The following is a 17,052-nucleotide window of genomic DNA, read 5'->3' as shown; positions in this document are numbered from 1 at the left end:
TCCCCCATTGGAGGCTGTTTCTTGGGTTTGTTTCTTCCTCTGTCTACACAACACTCAACCAAAAAAAGGGAGAAATGTTGCATCCTCTGAAAATATAGTCTCCTGACCCTGCTCTCCTTCTTTTTCCCCTCCAATTGGGGGGTTTGTGTAGAGAAATGGGGGCCTCCTCGTGCTTGGAAACCCCAAGAAGGAGTTTCTAGGATCCCTCTCCCTCTCTTTCTCTCTCTTTTTGGATTTTGCCCGCGACGGGGCTTTTGAACACCCGAAATCTGTATTCAAATCTGGCTGAAGGTGTGCGTGGGGATTTAGGCAAAGCCTCTTAAAGGGGTACATTTACCAAACCGTGACACACACACAGAAATCACTCCCGAGCTGGCTTTTCTCAAAGCAAACCCCCTCCCTTTTAAATATATATATATATAAATTAACGGATATTTTAAATAGGGGTTCGGTGAACCCCAAGGATTCCTTTCAAGGGGAGCCCTAACCCCCCCCCCCCCCAGTACACCATATTAATTTATTTTCCTGGCCACCAGTTAGAAGGATTATTGGAGATTATGCCCAAGTTTTGGGGCAGGAGAAAACGGGGGGAGGGAGGGAGAGAGGAAGGGAAAGAAGGAGGGAAAGAAGAAGGGGGAGATTGGAGGAGGAAAGAGGGAGGAGGAGGAGGCTTTGGTGTCGCCAGAAGCCTCCCCGTCCTCCTTCGAGGAAAGACTGACTGCTCTCCTCCCCTTCGACGTCCACTCCTCACCAGAGAGAACCAAACCAGCCTTGCAAAGGTGATCCTGATTTACTCCCGTGTTTGTTTACTTCCTATCGGAGGTGTGAGGGGAGGGGGATGGGTTTTATTTTAGGTTCTGAACTCCCCTTCCAGATCTTCCCCTCACTTCTTAGACCGTTGTCTTTCTCCTCCGAGGAAAGACAGGTTGTTTCCTCACGAGAGAGACTCAAATCAGCCTTGCAAAGGTGATCCCGATTTACTCCCGTGTTTGTTTACTTTTCTATCGGCGGTGTGAAGGGAGGGGAGGGGGGAATGGGTTTTATTTTGGGTTCTGAACTCCCCTTCCAGATCTTTCCCTTACTTCTTAGACCGTTGTCTTTCTCCTCCGAGGAAAGACAGGTTGTTTCCTCACCAGAGAGAACCAAACCAGCCTTGCAAAGGTGATCCTGATTTACTCCCGAGTTTGTGTACTTTTCCATTGGCGGTGTGAATGGAGAGGAGGGGGTTATTTTAGACTCTGAACACCCCTTCCAGATCTTCCTCTCACTTCCTAGACCTTTGTCTTTCTTCTCCGAGAAAAGACTGACTGCTCTCTTCCCCTTCGAAGTCCACTCCTCACCAGAGAGACCCAAACCAACCTTGCAAAGGTGATCCTGATTTACTCCCGAGTTTGTGTACTTTTCCATCGGCGGTGTGAATGGAGGGGAGGGGGGTTATTTTAGACACTTCCAGATCTTCCTCTCACTTCCTAGACCTTTGTCTTTCTCCTCCGAGGAAAGACTGACTGCTCTCCTTCCCTTCGAAGTCCACTCCTCACCAGAGAGACCCAAACCAACCTTGCAAAGGTGATCCTGATTTACTCCGGTGTTTGTTTACTTTCCCATCGGAGGAGTGACTGGAGGGGGGTGGCGGCTCTGGACTCCCCTTCCAGATCTTCCCCTAACTTCTTAGACCGTTGTCTCTCTCCTCCGAGGAAAGACAAATTGTTCTTCTTCACCAGAGAGAACCAAACCAGCCTTGCAAAGGTGATCCTGATTTACTCCCGAGTTTGTTTACTTTCCAATCGGGGGTGTGAATGGGTGGGTGGGTGGGTGGGTGGGGGGGCAGAGAGAATGAGTTTTAATTTAGGCTCTGAACTCCCCTTCCAGATCTTCCCCCTCATCTTTGTTTCTCTCCTCCGAGGAAAGACAAGTTTCCTCCCCTTCGACGTCCACTCCTCACCAGAGAGAACCAAACCAACCTTGCAGAGGTGATCCTGATTTACTCCCGTGTTTGTTTACTTTCCAATTGGAGGTGTGAAGGGGGGGGGGGGAGAGAAAATGAGTTTTAATTTAGGCTCTGAACTCCCCTTCCAGATATTCCCCTTCACCTTTGTCTCTCTCCTCCGAGGATAGACAAGTTGTTTGCTCCCCTTCGATGTCACGAGAGAGACCCAAACCAGCCTTGCAAAGGTGATCCTGATTTACTCCCGTGTTTGTTTACTTTCCCATCGGAATAGTGACTTTAGGGGAGGGAGGGGGGAATGGGTTTTATTTTAGTCTCTGAACTCCCCTTCCAGATCTTCCTTCTCACTTCTTAGACCGTTGTCTCTCTCCTCCAAGGAAAGACAAATTGTTCTCCTTCCCTTCGAAGTCAACTCCTCACCAGAGAGACCCAAACCAGCCTTGCAAAGGTGATCCTGATTTACTCCCGTGTTTGTTTACTTTCCCGTCTGCGGTGTGAATGGAGGAGAGAGGAGAATGGGCTTTATTTTAGTCTCTGAACTTCCCTTCCAGATCTTCCCCTCACTTCTTAGACCTTTGTCTTTTCCCTCGCATCCCAACAATCCGACTTATTGTTTCCCTCATATTTTTCGGTTCGTTTTCCCTGGGCTTTGCTGCTGCTTTCTATGGATTTCAGGGGACAAAGACCTGCTTCTTTGTCAGACGGTTTTAGGGATTTTTGGAGCAGCTGGAGTTGGGTTCTAGAGGGAAGTCTTGAGTTCTTTTGGGGCTGGAAGGCGAGTGAGAAAGGTTGGATCTACACTGTCAAAAATGCAGTTTGAAACTGTATTTTATAGTCAGTGTGTAGACCAGGTTTGGGCAAACTTGGACCCGCCAAGTGTGAGTCTACACTATGAGCAAGCTTGGATCCTCCAGGTGTCTTGGACTTCAACTCCCACCATTACTAACTGCCTCAGGCCCTTTACTTTTCCCCTAGTAGTAAAGTCGTAGTAAAGTCATAGTAAAAACCAATATCATTGCAAACCCGTCCTTTCATATTGGAATAGAGTAATGGTTAAACAATTCCTAACCTGATGCTGTTAGGAATTGTGGGAGTTGAAGTCCAAAACACCTGGAGGGTCCAAGTTTGCTCATGCCTGGTGTAGAATGCAATTTCAGTGCAGTCAAACTGTATTCTATGGCTCTCCACTGACCACACAATGCTGTTTCAATCTGCATTATATGGCAATGTAGATCCATTCAGAGTTGTTGTTTCTAGGTTGTGTTGTTGCTGCTTTCTTGGGGGAAGAGATGACCCTCTCCACGCGTTTTTTCAAACGTCGGAATGGAGTCCTTTGATTTAGGGGAGCTTTGGAGTAACTGCAATTGGGTTTTAAGAGGGAGAGTTGGGTTTCTTTGGGACTGGAAGACTCAACAAAGCGAGATAGTGGCCAAAAAAGTCCCAGAAAAACACATTCTACCTTCCCAATGCTTTCCCCTCTTTTCCTTTGATTTAAGGGAGCTTTGGAGTAAACTGCAATTGGGTTTTAAGAGGGAGAGAGAGAAAAAATTAAATCTGGATGGTGTGATCTCTATGGAATAAAAATTCGAACTAAACTAAATAAAAACTAAACTTAAACGAACTGGACAAAGAATGCGAGTCTCAAGACTCTCCGGCCAATGAGAAAGGTGGAAGTATTCCTTAAACGAAACCTTCCCTTCGAAAGAAGAAGGGAAAGTCCAAAAAAAGAGGGAAGAAAACAGGAGAAAGCGATAGCTTTGGAAACCGACGCTTGAACTAAAACGCTTTGCTATAATTCGTTAATTGCAGCTGGGGGCGGGAGAGGCCTTTCATGGTAATGCACCGTTTTGTCGGGGAATAAATAAATACGCGATTGGATTGTTTGGTTAAGATTACCCCAATCCGACGTGAAAATTAGGGTTTGCAATTATGTTGGTTGCTACTACGACTTTACTACTACTTTACTACTAGGAGTATTTTTTTTTACTACTACCGCCCACACCTTACTCCAGTTTTAGCACTTTCAAAAGCAAACGATAAGGAGAAGGGGTTTCAGTTGTGTTATTCTATTAAGTGGAATCTTTTATGGGCTAAATTTTGGGGGAAATAATTATTTCCCAGTTCAATACGCTCTCCCCTCGGTTTGTCTTTTGGCTTAGCAAATGGGAGACATTGTCCCCTGAAATGAGGAGTCACCATTCCCTCTTTCCATTACACAAATGTTCCTCGAGTCCCCAGATTTCCAGGACTGCAAAACCGTTTGCACTTTTCTGTCTTTGCATTCTTTCCATCCCTTTGCTTTGGGTGCTTATTGACGCCTTTTTTAAAAATAATGCTCCACTGAAGTTTGAAGTGACTGCAGTGCTACAAATAGTAGAGAGTGAAGGAAAATGTAGTGAAGGAAGGGGGTCAGAAGTCTTATTTGGGGGGCAATGCCTCTCATTTTGGTCCCACCCTGTCACTCCGGGTTCTGCAAATGGATGAATATGAATGCAGAGAGAGAGAGAAATTCCTGTTTGCATTGTTTACGTTCCCTTGGAATGGAACAGATACAACAAACTCCCTTTAAACTATGTTTTTAAGGAGTCAGAGGAAAATAGCTACTCGCCTAAAACTATGATATGCAATTTTTTTTTACTTTTTAGGAAAATTGGGATGGGACGCAAGATTTATGAGGGGATGTCCATTCTCCCTCTGCCTTTCCTCCCGTTCTCTTGTTTGAAATAGTAAGTGTTGTAAGAAGTGGGTTGTTATAGGTTTTTTCGGGCTATATGGCCATGGTCTAGAGGCATTCTCTTCTGACGTTTCGCCTGCATCTATGGCAAGCATCCTCAGAGGTTGTGAGGTCTGTTGGAACTAGGAAAAGAGGTTTGTAAGCTTTGCCTCTCAGTTCCCCAGTGTAACCTTTCCCTTAATAAGAGGCCATATTTCGGCCCAGCTCCTTTCATTCTCCTGGTAGTTGTACCTTTACTCGTGGTTTAGTGAGAATAGTAGCAATAAAAGTGAGGAGGAAGGAGAGAAAGCAGAGGAAGATGGTGGTGATGATGATGATGATGATGATGGAGGGAAGGGGGGAAGTAAAGATGAACAAGAAGAAAAGGAAGAAAAAGAAGGGGGATGGCGGGATGAGTAGAAAGAAGAAGAGAAAGGGTGGCGGAGGAAGACGAGGAGGAGGATCAGGGGAAAAAGAAAGAAATGGAAGGAAGAACAGAAAGGCAAGCAGAAGAAGCAACGGAAGAGGGTGTAAAAGAAAAAAGGATAAGGTGAAAGAAGAGGAGAAGAAGATGAGCTGGACAAGGAAGAATAATATCAACAGAAAGAAAAGGAAGAAATAGGAAGAAGATGAAAAAGAAGAGGATGAGCAAAAAGAAGAGAAAGAAAAAGAGAAAAAGAAGAAAAGAAGAAAAAAAGAAGTAACGGGAAGAGGATGTAGAAGAAAAAAGATAAGGTAAAAGAAGAGGAGGAGGAGATGAAATAGACAAGGAAGAAAAATGAAAGAAAAGGGAGAAATTGGAAGAAGACGAAAAAGAAGAGGATGAGCAAAAAAAGAGGAAGAAAAAGAGACGAAGAAGAAAATGATGATGAAGAATTGGAAGAGAAGGAGGATCAGGAAGAAGAGGAAGAAAAAGGAAGAAAGGGAAGAGAAAAAGGATGAGCAAAAAGAAGAGGAAGAAAAAGAGGATGATGAAGTGGAAGTGAAGGAAGATCAGAAAGAAGAGGAAGAAAAATAGAAGAAAATGATAACGAATTGGAAGAGAAGGAGGATCAGGAAGAAGAGGAAAGAAGGAAGAAGATGAAGATAAAAGGATGAGCAAGAAGAAGAAGAAAACGAGGATGAGAAGAAGAAAATGACGAAGAATTGGAAGAAAAGGAGGATCAGGAAGAAGAGGAAGAAAAAGGAAGAAGAGGAAGAAAAAGATGAGCAAAAAGAAGAGGAAGAAAATAAGGATGATGATGAAAAAGCGGAAAAGAAGGAGGATCAGAAAGAAGAGGAAGAAAGGGGATGAGTAAAAAGAGGGGTTAGGAAAAGAGGATGATGAAGAAGAAGTGGAAGAGAAGGAGGATCAGGAAGAAAAGGAAGAATAAGGAGGAAGAGGAAGAAAAAGTGGAAGAGAAGGGCGATCAAGAAGAAGAGGGGGGAAAGAAGAAAAAGGATGAGCAAAAAGAAGAGAAAGAAAAAAGAATGGTAAAAATAAGAAAATGAGGTGGAAGTGGAGGAGGAAGAACAAGAGGAACTGGAGGAAGAGAAATATGAAGAGGAGGAGGAAGGGAAGAAAAATAAAAGGAGGAGAATGATGTTCCCTCTTTCTCTTTCTTCCTCCCTGTCTTTCTTTCTTGTTCCTCTCAAACCTTCTCCTTGCAGTTCCAAGGAAGGTCCCACTTCTCCTTCTAGGCCCACCTTTCCCCCCAGCTTTGCTTCTTCCTCCCTTCCCAGACATTCTGCTATTTACCAGCCCTCCTGCCTCTTCCTTCTCTCTACTTTCTCCTTCTCTTCTTTCTCATTCCCACAACGCACAGGGTCACCTCTCTCTGGGAAGTGTAGGTTTTAAAAATATGGGGTTTGTCCCCCCATTCCTTGTGTGTAGGCAGAACTTCCTGGGCATGTGGGGGAGAGAAAGAGAAAACTCCACAAACACTTATGGCCTGAATTCAGTTGGCAGGCCCATCCAGACAACAACATTTACCAAAGTGTAGACACACTGCTCTACTCTGAGAAGAGTAATGGGTTTCAACTACCAAATGCTACAAATACACAGCCGGACACATATTAGTGTGTATACACACAGACATCCTTGTGCATATATGCATGTGTGTATACACACACAATATACACACAGAAAGAGATACACAAGCCTAAACACATATGCAAATACACATATTTTGTACACACCCATCATCACACTTCTACATAGCTGTTCCTATACACTTACGTGCATTTATGTATACATGCATACAAGAGGTAGCCCACACAAACACATATAATACACACACAGAGAGCGAGAGAGATACACAAGCCTAAACACATATGCAAATACACATATCTTGTACACACCCACCATCACACTTCTACATAGCTGTTCCTATACACTTATGTACATTTATGTATACACACATACAAGAGGTAGCCACATTCATATATGTTTTTATGGTTGTATTTAATGTTATATACATATTTACATACACCACACACAATTCCACACTCACATAAGAAATATGCCTCTGTTTACGTAGTTGTGCATATGCTGTACACACAGTCACACCAACTTTTATGTATGTAGGTTTGTACATTAATGTATATGTAATACATATTGACATATACATCCATACTCACAGTTGAGCTTATCTGTACACATTGGTGCTAATGGGAAATACACACACATACACATATATTCACAATTGCTTTGGTATCTCTGCACAGCATTCCTGTAATATGTGTGAATGTGTGAGATAGATAGATAGATAGGTAGGTAGGTAGGTAGGTAGGTAGGTAGGTAGGTAGGTAGATAGATAGATAGATAGATAGATAGATAGATATCTCACATACACATCTAGGAAGGCATGCACAAAGAAAGAGAGACACATTCACACTCACATGTATGTGTAGGTCTATATTCATTTGGTAACATTCACACATGTATGTATGCTTATATCCATTTGTGTATATGCTCATGACGCACAGAGGTATATCTACACTCACATTTGTGTATATATTCATATTTCATGTGTGTGTATATCTGTTTGAAGATATACATATACAAACATACAAAGATATATCCACACCTACATTTTGAATGTGCTGTATACACACAGTGAGACACATTCACACTCAAAAATATGTGTATGTGCTTGTCTCCACTCCTACATCTGAGAACTAGATATGCACACACCTCCTCAGACATACATGTATGCCCACCCTCACATTCGTGGATATGTGGAGACACCAGATATGGAAACCCATCGGGTGACCTTGGGTGAGTCACACTCTCTCAGCCTCAGAAGAAAGGCAAACCCCTTCTGACTCAACTTGTCAACCAAACACCATGACAGAGTTTCCATAGGTCAGATACATAGAGAGATATAGATAGATAGATAGATAGATAGATAGATAGATAGATAGATAGATAGATGATAGATAGATAGATAGATAGATAGATAGATAGATAGATAGATAGATGGGTAGATAGGTAGATGGGTAGATGGGTAGATGGGTAGATGGGTAGGTAGGTAGGTAGGTAGGTAGATAGGTAGATAGGTAGCTAGGTAGATAGGTAGATAGGTAGATAGTGACTACCATGTTTATATGTTTTAATGTGTGTTTAATTTTAATTTTAAAATATTTAATTTTAATGTATTTTACCTTTGTTCAAAGGTATATGTAAAGCTGCCTTTGGGGGGGATAGAGAAAGGGGGGGGGTGCAAATAGAGTAAATAGATTTGACCTATGGAGACTCTGTCATGGTGTATTTTTGGCAAGGTGAGGTCAGAATGGATTTGCTTGGTTTTTAGAGAACCTTGATTTTTAGAGTATTCCCAAAGGCCATACTCTCTCGTTCTTTCTCTCTCTCACTCACTATCACTCTCTCACTCTCTATAGATAGATAGATAGATAGATAGATAGATAGATAGATAGAGAATGCCTCTATCTATAGCCCGAAAAAACCTACAACAACCCAGTGATTCTGGCCATGAAAGCCTTCCACAATACACTGAGTATGTTGTGTTTGGGAATATACTAAAACCCAAGCTTCTGATCCCATTTGGGCGATGGGAAACCCATTGGGTGACTTGGGGTGAGTCACACTCTCTCAACCTCAGAGGGTTGGCCTAAGTTTCCCAAGAAAACAAGCTATAATGGGGTCACCAATGGTGGGGAAGGACTTGATGTCTGCCTTAGATGCAGGCGAAACGTCAGGAGAGAATGCTTCTAGAACATGGCCATATAACCCGAAAAAACTACAACAACCTATTTAATTTTAAGGCATTGAATAGTTCCCATATGTAAATCCACCTTGAGTCTAATTCCGGGGTAGAGAAAGGCAGGGTACAAATAGAGTAAATATGTATGAGCTATGAAGACTCTGCCATAGTGTTTTGTTGACATGGTTAGGTTTTTAGAGAACCTTGGTTTTTAGAGTATTCCCAAAGGTCATACTTTCTCTCTCTCTCTCTTTCTCTCTCTATACACACACACACACATACACATATATAGAGAGAGAGAGAGTATGTGGTGGGTTGTTGTAGGTTTTTTCGGGCTATATGGCCATGTTCTAGAGGCATTCTCTCCTGACGCTTCGCCTGCATCTATGGCAAGCATCCTCAGAGGTAGTGAGGTCTGAGGATGCTTGCCATAAATGCAGGAGAAACGTCAGGAGAGAATGCCTCTAGAACATGACCATATAGCCCGAAAAAACCTACAACAATCCAGTGATTCTGGCCATGAAAGCCTTCGACAATACATTGAGTATGTGGTGTTTGGGATTATACTAAAACCCAAGGATCTGATCCCTGTTGGGCGATGGGAAACCCATTGGGTGACTTGAGGTTAGTCACACTCTCTCAACCTCAGAGGGTTGACCTAAGCTTCCCAAGAAAACAAGCCATAATGGGGTCGCCAATGGTGGGGAAGGACTTGAAGGCACACCTTCACAAAACAAAGTGTGGGAGGAGTAGTTTTCTAGCTAAGCGGGTGTACAGACGTGTGTAGACAACAATAGTCCATCTGCATATCACATATAGATATATATACACATACTAGCCGTCCCCTGCCACGCGTTGCTGTGGTCATGGGGGTTCTGTGTGGGAGATTTGGCCCAATTCTATCGTTGGTGGGGTTCAAAATGCTCTGTGATTGTAGGTGAACTACAAATCCCAGCACGTACAACTCCCAAATGTCAAGATTCTATTTTCCCCGATTGAGTAGTCGTGTAGAGTTTGGTCCAGACCCATCATTGTTTGAGTCCACAGTGATCTCTGGATGTAGGTGAACTACAACTCCAAAACCAAAGGACACTGCCCACCAGACCTGTCCAGTATTTTCTGTTGGTCATGGGAGAACTGTGTGCCAAATTTGGTCAATTCCATCGTTGGTAGGGTTTAGAGTGCTCTTTGATTGTAGGTGAACTATAAATCCCAGCAACTACAGCTCCCAAATGACAAAATCAATTTTTTTGAGTGAAGGACATACATTGGGTTGTTAGGTGTCTTGTGTCCAAATTTGATGTCCATTCGTCCAGGGGTTTTTGAGTTCTGTTAATCCCACAAACGAACATTACATTTTTATTTATATAGAATGGATGGATGGATGGATGGGTAGAGAGATAGATGGGTAGAGAGATAGATGGGTGGGTGGGTGGATGGATGGATGGATGGCTGGCTGGATGGATAGATGGGTAGATGGGTAGAGAGATAGATGGGTAGATGGGTGGGTGGATGGATAGATGGATAGATGGGTAGAGAGATAGATGGGTAGATGGGTGGGTGGGTAGATGGGTGGGTGAGTGGATAGATGGATGGATGGATGGATGGATGGATGGATAGAAGGATAGATGGATGGATAGATGTATAGATGGATAGATGGGTAGAGAGATAGATGGGTAGAGAGATAGATGGGTAGATGGGTAGGTAGATGGGTGGATGGATGGATAGAGAGATAGATGGGTAGAGAGATAGATGGGTAGATGGGTGGGTGGGTGGATAGATAGATGGATATGGAATACACTAAAACCCAAGGTGCTAATCCCTGTTGGGCGATGTGAAACCCATTGGGTGACTTGGGGTGAGTCACACTCTCTCAACCTCAGAAGGTTGACCTAAGCTTCCCTAGAAAACAAGCCATAATGGGGTCGCCAATGGTGGGGAAGAACTTGAAGGCGCACCTTCACAAAACAAAGTGTGAGAGGAGTCGTTTCCTAGCTAAGCGGGTGTGCAGACGTGTGTACACAACAGTAGTCCATATGCATATCCTATATACCTTATACATATGTCTATATATTTCCTGCTCCTTTTCAAAACAACCTGCCTGCCGTTCCCCCTGGAGACGCTGCGCCCTGTTTTCCTCCTCGCTCCCTTTCCCCCTCCCCTGTTGTCTGTTTTTTTTACTCCCCCCCCCCTTCTTGGTTTAGAGGTGTCAATCATTCCCTCCTTGCCATTGGTTGGCGAGTCGGCGTCAAAAAAGTTGCCCGAGAGGCGGCTGGTGCAGCAAACCAAGCCGGGAGAGAGAGAGAAAGAGAAAGAAGGAGAGAAAGAGAGAGAGAAGAGAAGAGAGCTTGCTGCCAAGGCGCGCCCTCCTCCCAGAGTCTCCCCAAAAGTCCCCCCTTCCCTCCGAAGCGGAGCAAGAGCAAGAAAAGGGGGCGACGGTGGGACTGCTGGGGGTCCCATTCTGCGGGGGTGGGTCTTTGCTTCCTCCCCAACCCCTTTAAGTCTCCATTTCCCCCCCCCCCCTCCTCTTGAATTAATTGGGAAGGAGAGAAGGAGTGCGCGTTTGCGCCCTGTCTCTCTCAAGAAGGAGAGATCTGGAAGAAGAGGGAAGAGGAGGAGGAGAAAGAAAGAAGAGCGGCTCCTTCTAACCTTCTTCTCCTTTCTCCCTTGTGGTTTCTCTCTCCTTTCCTTCCCCAGGAGAGGAAGAGGACACCCCTCCGGCCTCGCTCGGGGTCACGCCAGCGCCCGGATCAGGCCAAACGCGTCCCTTTCCTTGCTTCCTTCTGTTCCCAACGGGAAGGTCTCCCAGGAAGGCGCTTCTCTCCAGGTAAGGAGGAACTTCTTCCATCTCGGGTTGGGTTGGAGCGCCGGGATTTGGAGATGTTCGACGTGACTCTGTGTGTGTGTGTGTTTTCCCTTCGAGAGAGAGAGAGAAGAGGTCCCGACCCAATAATTGATATGTCTTTAAAGCTGGAGGGGTTTCCTTTCTCTCCCTTCTCTGGAGTCCAAACCGAGTATTTGAAGGGAATTTGGGAGGAAAAAGAAAGTCGTAGGGAAAAGGGAAAGGGTTGGGAAAGAGTGTGCAAGATAATGGAAACGAAGAGCTTCCTTCCTTCCTTTCCCCCCCTTTCTTTCTTTCCTTCTTTCCTTCTTTTTTTTCCTTCCTTTTTCTTCCTCCTTTCCTTTCATCTTTTTTTCCTTCCTTACTTTTTCCCTTCCTTCCTTCTTTCCTCCCTTCTTTCCTTACTTTTCTCCTTCCTTTTTCTTTCCTTCTCTCCTTTCTTCTTTCTCTTTCCTTCCTTCTTTCCTTTTTCTTCCTTCTTTCCTTCTCTCCTTTATTCTTTCTCTTTCCTTCCTTCCTTCCGTCCTTCCTTTTTCCTTCTTTCCCCCTTCTTTCCTTACTTCTCTCCTTCCTTTTTCTTTCCTTCCTTCTTTCCTTTTTCTTTCCTTCTTTTCTTTCTTCCTTCTCTTTCCTTCCTTCTTTCCTTTTTCTTTCCTTCTTTTCTTTCTTCTTTCTTTCCTTACATATTTCCTTCCTTTTTCTTCCTTCTTTCCTTTCATTCCTTCCTTTTTACTTCCTTTTTTCTTTCCCTCTTTCCTTCCTTCTTTCCTCCCATTTTTCCTCCCTTCTTTCCTTCCCTTTTCTTCCTTCTCTCCTTTCTTTCTTTCTTTCTTTCTTTCCTTCCTTACTTTTTCCTTCCTTCTTGCCTTCCTTTCTTTCCTTCCTTCTTTCCTTCCTTTCTTTCCTCCCTTTTTCTTACTTCTTTCCTTTCTTCTTTCTTTTTTTTCTTTCCTTTTTTCCTTCCTTCTTTCCTTCCTTTTTTCACGTTGCCTAGGACTTCTTTCTTCCCTCTTTACTTTCCCTCTTTGTCTTTTTCGAAACCCTTTGGAAGGCTTCTTACATACTCACTGGACATCCCAATAGACACGGGTTCGAGTGATCCTAACTTGTCTCCATTCCTCCCCGTCTGAGGTATTGATTGTGTTGCTCGGATTTCCTGTGATTTTTCTCTAGTTCCTCTTCGGCTCCATCCGGGCCCTTTGGGTTAATTGCTTCTCTTTTTTCCCCGGGAATTTTTTTCCTCCTTCTCCTAATTAAAATGCAAGAGATAAAGCCTCGAAAGGAGGGGTTTAATTAATGAGCTGCCCATTTTGGATGCGGCCAACACTTACTCCGTCCCGAAACCATTTCAGGAAAGAATCCGGATCCTGGCTTCCTCCTCTTCCTCCTCTTCCCTCCGAGTTCTTTTCCCTCAAGCCAACCCAATGGTCTTCTCGAGAAGCCTTAAAGCGCATTTACCCCCAGGTCCCCGCGGAGTTTAAAGGGGGATGAAAGTGAATTAAGTGTTAAGTTTGGGGCTTAACTGGGTTCGGAAGGAATCCCACCCCTGCCTGCCTTTCTCCTCTCCCCTCCTCCCCTTCTTTCTTTCTTTCTTTCTTTCCTTCTTTCTTTTTCAATCCCAGATCGATTTTTTCCTCTCCAATAGTCCCGACTTTAAAATAATTTTGCAAAATACCGGAAGGAAAGGCGGAGAAGTTGGGAAAGGGAACAAAAAGATCACGTCTGATCCAAAGGAAACTCGAAATTCGTTCTTTCCTTCCTTCTTTTCTTCCTTCTCCTCGCTGTAAATAACCAGTTTCCGAGTAACACAGATTTTAAAAAATAAATATAGTTTGGCAAATATTTGAAGGAAAATTGGTAGGAAAAAGAAAGTCGTGAGGAAAAGGGAAAGGGTTTGGAAAGAGTGCGCAAGTCAACTCCAAAGGAAACAAGGGCTTGTTTCCTTCTTTCCTTCCTTCTTTCCTTCTTTCTTTCCTTCCTTTTTCTTCCTTTTTTTCTTTTCTTTCTTTCCTTCCTTCCTTTTTCCTTCTTTCCTTCCTTTTTTCCTTCCTTCTTTCTTTCTTTCTTTCTTTTCTTCCTTCCTTCCTTCTTCCTTTTTCTTTCCTTCTTTCCTTCCTTTCTTCCTTCTTTCTTTTTCCTTCCTTCTTTCCTTCCTTCTTTCCTTCCTTTTTTCCTTCTTTCTTTCCTTCCTTCCTTTTTCCTTCCTTCCTTCCTCCTTTCTTTCTTTACTTCTTTCCTTCTTTCTTTCCTTTTTTCTCTTCCTTCCTTCCTTTCTTTCTTCTTTCCTTCTTTCCTTCCTTCTTTCCTTCTTTCTTTCCTTCCTTCCTTCTTCTTCCTTCTTTCCTTTCTTCTTTCTCTCCTTCTTTCCTTACTTATTTCCTTCTTTTTCCTTCCTTTTTCTTCCTTCTTTCCTTTCTTCTTTCTTTCCTCCTTCCCTTCCTCCCTCCCTCCCTTCCTTCCTTCTTTATTTCCTTCCTTTTTCTTCCTTCCTTCTTTCCTTCCTTCTTTCTTTCCTTCTTTCCTTCCTTTTCCTTCCTTCTTTCCTTCCTTTTTTCTTCCTTCCTTCCTTTTTTTTGGACCAAGATTCACTGCAAAACACATTTCTGAATCTGGATTACCAACTGGAAGGAAACTCGGTAGGAAAAAGAAAGTAGTGTGGAGAAGAGAGAGAAGTCGGAAAGGTGGACAAGCTAGCCACAAAGGCGAGGAGTTCGTCCTCCTTCCTTCCTTCCTTCCTTCCTTCCTTCCTTCCTTCCTTCGGGTCAAGACTCTCCCGAGTAACACAGATCTCTGAACTCTATTGATAGACTGGGGACATAAAAGAGAAAGCTATTTCTGACCTAAAGGAGATAGGAAAACAAATGCTGATCAGATCCCCTTGGTAGTCGCAACCAGAGTCTACTCATGGGAAACCGCATTGAGTCTCCTGTTAAGGGCTGAAAAATGCGGTATAAAAATGAAGCAAATAAATAAATAAATAATAAATCAAGGGAATTTACCACAGTGTTGGCTTACCATTGGGGGGGGGGGGGCTCGGGGGTCTACTCCAGGAGTGATGCTGGGTTTGGGCTGGGCTGGGCTGAGCTCCAGAACTACCTCCCCCCCCCCCCCTCCCACAATGGTTTGCTTTTGGGAGTCTTTTTGCTCCCCTGAGAACCCAAGGCAGTGTTTACTCCCTTGGCCTTCTCTTCTAGCTTGGGAACTCTTAATTCGCCATCATCCCGATTCTGTGGCTTGTGGATCGGGGGTCTCGGTGGCCTTTTGTGGGTCCTGACCGCCTCTCTAGACACAAACGCCCCCCGAAGGAGGCTTCCATGGGAAGGAAATGAGAAGGCGGGTTTCCAAAAGGGCCCTGCACACGTTCCATAGCCATTCACGCATCAATATCCCTTGCAAGGTTCCTCAAAGAGGCCTCCAGACAGAGTTGAGATTTCAAAAAGTTTGAGTGCATACTTTGGGGCCAGGCATGCACTCCTTCCTGTGACAAAGAGCACAATTTTTGTCGACTTTGGGCGTTTGTGAGAAGGGGGATCGATGTTTTTGTGTACTGTGTGTTACAGTAGTTGTGATACACCGCTGGCCTCCTTGTTAGCTGCCTTTCCTGTGTATTTTTGGGTGGGTGGGCGCATTACACATAGAGTAATGTGTGTACACGATAATATATGATGTGTATACATCATATTGTGTATTCATGATAGACTATGGTGTGGGCGCATGAAAGTAAATGGTGTGAGCATGACAGATGGGGAGAAAGGCAGGAGAGAGAAAAAATATAAGTAAACAAATAGAAATAAATATGGGTTGTTGGGAGTTTTCCGGGCTGTATGGCTATGCTCCAGCAGCATTCTCTCCTGACGTTTCGCCCACATCTATGGCAAGCATCCTCAGAGGTTGAGAGGAAATAAATACGCTCCAGTATGTGTGTGTGTTTGTATTGAGTCCCCCCAGGGGTGAGAAAGGCGGTATATAAATACTGTAAATAAATAAATTTTATATATATATATATATATATATATGCACAACACATGTATTAGAGTATATTTAGTAGGTGTGCTCATTTTGTGTATGTTCATGCATATACATAATCACAACTTTAGACTCTTTGGGTCAGCATCTAGAGAAAAAAGTGAAGCAATATAATAATAATAATAATAATAATAATAATAATAATAATAATAATAATTGTATTATATATATGCACAACATATGTATTGGAGTATATTTAGCAGGTGTGCTCATTTTGTGTATGTTCATACATATACATAACCACAGCTTTAGACTCTTTGGGTCACCATCAAGAGAAAAAAGTGAGGCAAAATAATAATAATAATAATAATAATAATATATGCACAACATATGTATTGGAGTATATTTAGTAGGTGTGCTCATTTTGTGTGTTTTCATACATATACATAACCACAGCTTTAGACTCTTTGGGTCACCATCAAGAGAAAAAGTGAGGCATAATAATAATAATAATAATAATAATAATAATAATAATAATTGTATTATATATATGCACAACACATGTATTAGAGTATATTTAGCAGGTGTGCTCATTTTGTGTATGTTCATACATATGCATAACCACAGCTTTAGACTCTTTGGGTCACCATCAAGAGAAAAAAGTGAAGCAATATAATAATAATAATAATAATAATAATAATAATAATAATGTGTATTATATATATAAGGCAATATAATAATAATAATAAGTGTAATATATATATATATATATATATATATATATATATATGCACAACACATGTATTAGAGTATATTTAGCAGGTGTTGTGATATATACACAACACATATATTAGAGTATATTTAGTAGGTGTGCTCATTTTGTGTGTGTTCATACATATACATAATCACAACTTTAGACTCTGGGTCATCATCAAGAGAAAAAAGTGAGGCATAATAATAATAATAATAATAATAATAATAATGTGTATTATATATATATATATATATATATATATATGCACAACACATGTATTAGAGTATATTTAGCAGGTGTGCTCATTTTGTGTATGTTCATGCCTAATTGTATTATATATATGCACAACATATATATGCACAACACATGTACTAGAGTATATTTAGTAGGTGTACTCATTTTGTGTGTGTTCATACATATACATAATCACAGCTTTAGACTCCTTGGGTCAGCATCAAGAGAAAAAAGTGATGCAATATAATAATAATAATTATTATTATTATTATTATATAAGTGTATTATATATATGCACAACACATTTATTAGAGTATATTTAGTAGTTGTGCTCATTTTGTGTGTGTTCATAGGTATACATAACCACAGCTTTAGACACTTTGGGTCACCATC

General features: G+C 42.4%; 1 protein-coding gene and 1 long non-coding RNA gene across 6 annotated transcripts in view; one reads left to right on the top strand and one right to left on the bottom strand.

The window, feature by feature from the left end:
- The window catches only part of LOC132761126 (uncharacterized), a 72,971-nt gene extending 72,319 nt beyond the window's left edge, over nt 1-652 (bottom strand). Inside the window, exon 1 of the long non-coding RNA XR_009629930.2 lies at nt 1-652. This exon is cut by the window's left edge and continues 250 nt beyond it. This is a non-coding gene — a long non-coding RNA (uncharacterized lncRNA).
- A 34-nt stretch (nt 653-686) lies between these two features.
- The window catches only part of OTX2 (orthodenticle homeobox 2), a 59,255-nt gene continuing 42,889 nt past the window's right edge, over nt 687-17,052 (top strand). The window contains exons 1-2 of one of the 5 annotated variants that reach the window (XM_060753696.2): nt 687-779; nt 11,561-11,690. The gene's annotated coding sequence lies outside the window, so the exon portion shown is untranslated. Of the gene's footprint in view, nt 780-1,137; nt 1,162-1,709; nt 1,747-2,358; nt 2,394-11,104; nt 11,333-11,560; nt 11,691-17,052 lie in introns of those variants that run through there. The other 4 variants (XM_067463091.1, XM_060753705.2, XM_067463089.1 and 1 more) reach the window with 4 other exon arrangements.

This window comes from Anolis sagrei, chromosome 1 (genome assembly GCF_037176765.1).
Source record: "Anolis sagrei isolate rAnoSag1 chromosome 1, rAnoSag1.mat, whole genome shotgun sequence".
Taxonomy (NCBI): Eukaryota; Metazoa; Chordata; class Lepidosauria; order Squamata; family Dactyloidae; genus Anolis; species Anolis sagrei.
The sequence above is the reverse complement of the archived record's forward strand: the minus strand, read 5'-3'. Positions and strand labels throughout refer to the sequence as shown.